General features: G+C 44.7%; 1 protein-coding gene across 6 annotated transcripts in view; it reads left to right on the forward strand.

Annotated features, from left to right (window-relative positions):
* BACH1 (BTB domain and CNC homolog 1) overlaps nucleotides 1-7,600 on the forward strand; it is a 33,307-nt gene extending 25,707 nt beyond the window's left edge. The window contains exons 6-8 of one of the 6 annotated variants that reach the window (XR_009277045.1): nucleotides 73-242; nucleotides 5,523-7,351; nucleotides 7,454-7,600. The gene's annotated coding sequence lies outside the window, so the exon portion shown is untranslated. Of the gene's footprint in view, nucleotides 1-72; nucleotides 243-767; nucleotides 874-1,495; nucleotides 4,403-5,522; nucleotides 7,352-7,453 lie in introns of those variants that run through there. The other 5 variants (XR_009277049.1, XR_009277046.1, XR_009277050.1 and 2 more) reach the window with 5 other exon arrangements.
* The last annotated feature ends 879 nt before the right edge of the window (nucleotides 7,601-8,479 follow it).

An 8,479-nucleotide genomic window follows, 5' to 3' on the forward strand; every position in this document is an offset into this window, starting at 1 on the left:
TGGGTATCTACAAAACTGCTCACAATACTTCATCAGTAGTGTGTATTTTGTTCTGCTTGTTTTCTTTTTTAGTGGTATATTCTTAAATACATGAATATTCTTCTCAACCTACTGAAGATTAGATTTGCCATGTGGAAGACCTGCTGTTTCATATGAATAGCAGAGCCAAGACAGGCAGAATTTAAAATAAAAACCCTAAAAATGGTTAACAAGTAATGACTGAGAATGATACTGCAATCCAAGTGAGTTGAGTATATCTTGTTAACTTGAGAAATAACATTTAAGGTTTTCTTGATATATAATAGTCTAGTAAGAATTCAGTATGATACTTTAACAAGTTTTCTTAATTTTTTACAATCTGTTATTTCATATTTACTGTGGAAGAAGAGGAGGTGGATGGGAAAGGCTTGGGAAGAAACAAGACTCAGTAATCAGAACTGCACCTCGGAATGTGTATATATTCAACTTCATTAACTTGTTGGAGGCCCTAAGTCTCAAGCTTTCAGGTGAACTGGCATGATTTTGTTTAAAAGTATTTGGTGATGAGTGAAACTCAAAAGTTCTAAATCCTATTGCGGTTTTATTTCTCAGCCCTGTGGTGATGAATCAGATGATACATTTCATGTCAGCCTGGCAATGTTTGAGACTTTTTCAGGCAATGGTCTAGGAAATAAGAAAGATTTTCAGTGAACAGCCTCTGTTGGTTCTGAGTTTTCATTCCTGTTAGTTTGACTTGTTAAAAATACACTTGATTTGCTTTAATACAGGATCCACTAAAGTCCTTCAGATGGAGACTCATCGGGGCACTTACACAGGTCTGTCAGATACTTTTAGGTGGCAGTGACAAACGGTGTATTAAATCAGCGTGTGAAGGTAATTTAAATGCAGATGCTATAAACTGTTGTTTGGTATAGTTACATAATTGCTCATTGTAATTACAGCTACCTATGTTTACAACATTTACTTGAATGCAGAGTGATCAGCTAGCAACTGTGTAAAAGCATTATTCTTAACAAAGTAGAAGGTTAGAAACCAGTGGACAGGTGCAGGGATAAAAGACAATAGAAGTCACAGAATCCCCAGCTTTGGATTAATGGCAGACCATGGGAGTTTGGAGAATATCACTGACAGCTGTCTGTTGGGCTGGTCCATTTTTCACATGTGGTGTGTGAGTGTAGGAGTCTTAAAAGGTGCATATCATTTTCAGACTCTGAAAGTCAGTTCTACTTACCCATAAAACCAATAAATGTTGGTAACCTGCACCTATCCACATGTTTTCCCAAAAGGTCTATGAACTTGTCATTTTTCTTGTTAAAAATGTGTCCTGTGAATTGTTTCACAGGCTTTTATAAGGACTTGAAAAACACTGACAGTTTCTGTGCTTTTATGTCCTTTCTTTTTTCCCCCCACTACAAGAATTATAGTAAACCTTTCACATGCAAATTAAAATAGTTGATGAAGGACTGAATGAAATTCTGTGCTTGGTGTTATACAGAATACCTGGATTTGTCTTGGTCTTCTCAGTTATAAAATCTACTGCTTCAGCTTTTTGGTGGACTTCGAAGACTTCAAATTCTTACACAGAAATCTGGACTCTTGACTGGTTGGAAATCTCAGACTGATGGGCAACAACAGAGCTGTGTGTAGGGACGTTGTTTTGCAGGCTTTGTCCTTTAGGTGTTTCCCTTCTGTTACATGCCAGGCTGACGTGAACTGTGCAGTGTAGCCAGACCTGCGAGTGCGGAGCAACAGACTTTTAAATAAACTAAGTATTGAGGCTTGAATGCCCTTAGAGTTGCCATCAGAGGGCATGAGCCTGTTCAAACCAGCCCTCACCATCCATCTCTAGCACCGCATTAAGGACAGAACTGGGAGCTGTCTCTGCCCTAAAAGGCAGTGTCTGTGCTGACCTCAGAAAGTAAAATTTTGTGTGTGTGCGTGACTCCCTTTGTGAACCCTTGACATTTTCATGTAGTACTATGCAGCTCTGAGTTTCCAGGTTTATAGAAGGCAAATTAATCTCTTGCATTAAACTTTCTTATGCATGTTGTCATTGGAAGTGAGGGAGAAAATACCATGATGGGTGGTGGGCTCCTGAAAGAAGATGATGGGGCCTTTCCTTGGGAAGGAAAGCACCTCGACACAGTATTGGCATGCAGATGTTGGGTGCCCAAGGGAGGTTAAGGCCAGCAACATCTTCCTCTCCTGATTGTGTCTGTGGGAGAAATCCCCACTGCTACTCAGTTTTGAGGGTGGAATCTGAGTTTCAGAGGTCAACTCACGACAGAATACCTCTCCTTGGGAAGGAAAGCACCCAGCTCCAGTGCTGGTAGTGCACATTTGTTGGGGACCCATGGAAATTCTTGGCCACGAACAACTTTCTCTCTTGGCACTTTTTTTGTGGGAGCCATCCCCAGACATATTTTGGAGATGGTGTCAAGACTCTGGAGTGGGCTCCTGAAAGAAGATCAAATTACCTTTACTTGGGAAGGAAAACACCTAGCCCCAGTATTGGTGGTGCAGATAATAAGATGCCCAGGGGAGTTAACAGCCAGGAATACTTCATTTTCTTGGAAACCTTTGTGTGGGAGCAATCCATGGACAGGGATTCAATTCTGGAGCTCAGCTTCACATTTCAGTGTTGGGCTCGTGAAAGGATGACAGCATCTTTCCTTGGGAAGGAATGTATTGCCAGTGTTGGTGATTCAGATGAAAGTCTGCCCAGAGGTGGTAAAAGCCAGCAACAACTTTCTGTCCTGGATGCTTTTGTGTGAGATCAGTCCCTCAATGTATTCAGGACCGAATTAATTCACCATGTGTTGGAGCCTGGCTCCAGTTTTCAGAGCAGGTCTTGTGAAAAAGAATGGCAATACCTATCCATAGAAAGGACAGAGCCTGATCCCACTGGAGGTGTTGGAAATGGGAGGTGCCCAGGGAGTATAACAGCCAACAATAGGGTTCTTTTCTAGCACTTTTCCTATGGGAGCAATCCCCAATGGCATTCAGTTTTGGAGCTGGTATCCAAAGTTAGGAGAGGGGCTTTCTGAACAATATGGCAGTAGCTCTCTTTGGGAAGGAAGGCATGTACTCTCAGTGTTGGCAATGCAGATGATAGATGTTCATGGGATATGAAGGCTAGCAAGGGTTTTCTGTCCTGGCACGTTTTGTGTGAGAGTAATTCAGAATGTATTCCATAATTCTGCAGGTAGTATGCAGAATTGCTAAGTGGTCTCCTGAAGGAGGATGACAGCACCTTTCCTGAGGAAGGAAGGCATGTATGGACAGTTTGGATGCTCCGGATGATCATCTGCCTGATGGAGGTAAAGGCCAACAACAGCTTTCTGTCCTGGAACCTTCTGTGTGGGAGCAATCCTTGAAGGTAATCAGTTTTGGAGTCCAACTGGAATTTTCAGTTAGTTTTATGAAAGAGGATGACAGTATTTCCCCTAGGAAAGGAATATAACTCCAGTGTTGGTGCTGCAAACACCAATCAGAGGAGGTAAAGGCCAGCAAGAGCATTTTCTCCTGGAACCTTATGTGTGGGAGAAAATCTTAAACATATTTAATTTTGGAGCTCAGCTGCAAGTTCCAGAGGTGGGATTCTGAAATAGGAAGTCACTACTTTTCTTTGGGAAAGAATGCACAATAGTCTGAGTGTTGGTGGGAATTTGTCCTGGAAGATCAAGGAGAGCAAACCAGATACATCAAAATAAATTATTTACTCTCATAGTCTTCAGATGACAACATCCCTTATTTGGTTACCACCTCCAAAAAAGAATCAGTCTGGGCTTTGAGCCCAAACAAAAGGTGCCAGGACAGAAAGCTTGTGCTGGCCTTTACCTCCCCTGGGCAGCCTTTCCTCTGCACCACCACCTTGGGGACCAAGTGCTTTCCTTTCAAAGGTGAATGTACTGCCATAAATTTCAGAATACCTCCTCCAAAATTTGAGTCTGGGCACCGTCATTAAAGACATCCAGGGATTTTTCCCAAATGAAAGATGCCAGAATTCAAAGCTGATACTGGTCCTTCTCTCTCCTTGGCAGACTGTCATCTGCTCCACAAATATTGTGGCTTAGTGCTTTTCTGCCAAAGGAGAGGCAGCCTCATCCACTTTCTGGAGCCCACATCCAAAATTGAAATACAACCTTCAAATCTGAATTGGTCCCAAAATTGAGGCTATACAGGAGACCCCATGAGAACAAACTGTTACTGGCTTTTCTCCTGAGCAGCCTGTTGACTTCAACCACCACTGGGGCTACATGCTTTCCTCCACAAGGAAAGATACTGCCATTCACTTTTTGAAGGGCATATGCAAAATTTAAATTCAATCTTCAAAACTAAATAGGGCACAGGATTACTCTCACAAAAAAACCCCAAAAAAACAACAAAAAAAAACCCAAAAAACCAACAACAACAACAACAACCAAAAAAAAAAAAAAAAAAAAAAAACCAAGAAGAAAGGTTTTGTTGCTGTTTACCTCACCTGGACAGCCTACCATCTGTACTGGGGCAAGGTGCCTTCCTTTTCCCTGAAGACTGTTTCACCCCCTTTCTCTCTCCCTCCTACAAATTTGGATACCACTGCTCAATTGAATACATCCAGGGAATGATCCCACACGAGAGGTTCCAGAACAGAAAGGAGTTGCTGGGCTTTACCTCTGTGAGGCAGCCTCTCATCTGCAACTGCCACACTGGGACACAGTGCTTTCCTTCTCCAGTAAAAGCACAGTCATCCTTCTCCAGGAGCTTACAGCAACATTTGCCTACCACTCCAATATTGAATTTGTCCTAGGATTGATCTAAGAGAGAAAGGTGCCAGGACAGAAAGGGCTTTACCTTCACTGGGCAGACAATCCTCTGCAGGATGAGCTTGCTTACATTTCCAAGGAAAGGTAATGTGATTCACATTCAGGATAATAGCTCTGACAAATGGATCTAAGCTGCTAAGGGAAGAAATGTTGCTGGTCTTTACCTCCCCTGGGTAAGTTATTGTCTCCTACTGAAACACATGGTCTAGGTGCTTTCCTTCCCATGTAAAAGAGCTGTTGTTCTCTTTCAGAATACCTCCTGCAATTTTGAATACATCCAAGGGTTGCTTGCACAAAAAACATTTTAGGACAGAAACTTCATGCTGGCCTTTACCTCCCCTTGTGATCTGGACCAGCAACACTGGCACTATGTTCTATATTTCCAAAGGGATGTTACTGTCACTCAGTTCCTGGACCCCACTGGACCCCATTTTGGAAATTTCAGGCTAAGCTCAAAAATTGAGTATGTCCAAGGGATTGCTCCAACACAACAGGTGCCAGGCTGGAAAGCTGTTGCTGGCCTTCGCCTCCAGTGGGCAGCCTGTGATCAGCACTTAAAAACACTGATTCTCCAGGTTGTCCTTCCCATGGAACAATAGTTTACCAGTTGTAAGAGGGAGTGAGTGCTGCTGGAGCGTGATGTGAATTAAGGGTTGCAAATGGAATCTGAAGGCCAGACAAACTTTTCTGTCCTGGCACATTGCTTTTTGCCAGTACTGACAATTTCAACTTGGGATGTGCACACTTCATTGCTTCTGGGGAATCAGGAAGGACATTTACCTCTTTTGCAACAATGCTGCCGCCATCATGTGGAGCTGAGCAACCATGACAGGGAAGGTAAAAGACCATGAGCTTTTTATTGTGACACTGTTAGTGTGGGAGGAGTTAGTAAACTGTTTGGGACCTTGGGTCTGTAAGAGGGAAAGAATGGGAAGGTATATAGAGAAGGAAACTGAGTAGAACCAGGGAATGCACAGACTGCAAGTGGAAGGTGATGCCCAGCCCTTTTGTTTTGTTCTAGGACCTTTCTCTGGGGGATTTTTGAGATTTCAAATTGGCAGATGGACTCACCAGACTGTAGGAGTATGAGACCCTACATACAGCTGGCAAGAAGAGTGCCTAGCCCCAGTGTTTGTGAGGCACTGACAGGCAGTGAGGAAAAGGGGCAGTCCAGCAATTCCTTCTTTACTGGTACATTTTTCTGTGTGAGCTGTAGCTGTTTAATTTCCTGTATCCACAGCAGCTATTCCAAAAGCCCAATTATGCCCTTTTGGGTCCTTGACATACCCTGTCCTGAGGTAATCTATGCCCAGAATGTCCAGGGCCTCTGGGCCAGTCACAGTGGGGTGATTCTGCCATTTGTTTGCAGTCAGGCTCACTTCAGCTTCCAGAAGTCACCATTGGGATCCCCCTGTCACCCCAGAAATACAAATGGATTCTGCCCCTACCTATCTTGATGGCATCAGGGTACTTTGTGCACCAGTGTCAGTTAAAGCCTTGTATTTTTGCCAGGCCATCGAATGGACACAGTCCCATAGATCAGATTGTTCCTTTCCTCCACCTGGCAGGACACAGGGCCCCTCTAGTTCTGGTCGTGGTACTCACTGCTCACTTCTCATAAACGTGAACTGGAATCCGTCACGAGGATTGGAAGCAGCATCAGCGCTCCTACGGTGTCTGGGGCCTTGCCCACAGGAAAGGGGAAAGGCATTTATCCTTGAGGCATTTCCTCAAGGATGATATTCTTCCCATCAGCTCATGTACCAGTGCTGCCAGGGCAGAGGTGGCTTTTCCATCCCACTTCGTCATGTGCTCTCCATAGTCATGCAGGTAAAACCACAGGTTACTTGTGGTATGCACCCTTTCTCTCAAGGAGGTTCTGGCTCCAAATAGCAGAGACTCCAGGCTCTAGTGGTGGGATTTCTTCTTTTAATCACTGGTAGTCCTCTTTAAAATCACTTCAGGTTTTTGGGCAGTCTTTCCACAGACAAGACACAGGCCGGGGGAGGGGGGGCAGAAAAAAATACTTCATAGAGCTGAAGTTTGATAAAGTTTGGTAACTACTCTTTGTTCTTCTTCTTCCCATGACATCTCTGCCAATGACCTGGAATATGCTCTGTGAGAATTTCTGCCGCACAATTGGTGTACACTGGACTTCATCTGGATTTACAGGGGATTGCTCATCATTTCACTCCTTATAGATCATCTCCAGCACAGCTAATTCCAAGATACTGGGTACCTTGCTCCACAGCGTTCCACTTGTCTCAGTGCACTACTCAATCATCCTTGAGCAAATGCCTTTCCCTCACACTTCACTTGACTTGACAGAGTTGCCTTCAGAGCCTGAGAGTTTCTGTCCGCGTCCCAATGCCCTCCATGTTCACATCCCAGGACAAGGATCCCAGTTGCCTGGCATCACTACCATCCTGTTCCATATCATGGGCCAGGATATCCCAGCACTGGAGTAGCCAGGTCACCAGGGGCTCACCTAACTGGCGGCTGGAACATTTTCACACATCTTACAGCTCACAGACATGGACCAGGTGATTTTCTCTGCCCTACCTCCTCCTCCTGTCCTAAGGGCCCTGCTTTGCCATCCCTCGCTAACTGAACTGATTTTGTCTTGGATTCCTTCTTCTGTGCAGGGGTGACTGCTCCCAGCACAGGTTGTTCCCCTGGTTCAGCTGCAGTTGGTGTAGGCACGGTGCCTGCTGCTCTGTTTCTTCCTCCTCCTCCCCTGAGGGTGCTGTCTACTGACCACCAGTGTCCAAAAGGAGTAGCCAGGGCAAAACATACTGCAGTAAGCTGCTCATCGCTGGAGTTGCCACAGCATTCTCCTCGCAACTATTGTGTCACTTTATCAGTCCTGTAGTTGTTCAGGAGTGAACTCCCAAACCACTGGAGCAGAGAATTTCTCAAAAAATTGGCCAATTTTCTCACACATTCCATACCACTCATGACTATTCCCCCTCAGGACATGTCTCTGAATGGCCTTCTTGGAAATCTCTGTTCTGCCTCCAAATGTGACTCTAAAAGAGTGTGGACTGCACTGAGACATAGCAGACACAGGAACAAGAACATGCAACATGCTTTCCTTACCATCCAAAGGGAATTCAGAATTCTCAAATGCTGTTGTAACAGGCCTGAAGAAGGAAAAGGGGAGAGAAAAAGTGGAAAATCATCCTTCCCCTGTTCCCCCCTCAGGCTGGGTATGGTTGTTAATGGACTCCCAAAGGTAGTGCTGATATAAGAGTAGGAGAGCAGCACTGAATACACATCCCAGAGTACACTCACTGCCCTTGATGTTATCATGTCATAAACTCAGATCCCACAGTACAACAAGGAAATATCAATCCTTGTCCCTGCTCTGTAAAAGGCCATCCCAAGGAGCACGTACAGGGATACAGGAACAGAGCCAGGGTTAGGCACCACACCCACATGAACCGACCAAGCACCAGTGTGACCAATGGCTCTGGCCCTGATACAGCAAATGCTGAAATTAAGTTTGTTTGAAACCCACTCTTTTGTGGGTTGTGCCCTCATTGTGCCTCACACTGGGAAGCCAAGTAAGGCTGTCTTGATTTAGGAATGGTACTTCCCAGATTCACTGCTCCCACTGAAACCACTCTAAACTATGAGCCACTTGCTGCTCACTTCTCCCCCTCCCCAAG

This window comes from Poecile atricapillus, chromosome 1, assembly GCF_030490865.1.
Source record: "Poecile atricapillus isolate bPoeAtr1 chromosome 1, bPoeAtr1.hap1, whole genome shotgun sequence".
In the NCBI taxonomy this organism is placed as follows: domain Eukaryota; kingdom Metazoa; phylum Chordata; class Aves; order Passeriformes; family Paridae; genus Poecile; species Poecile atricapillus.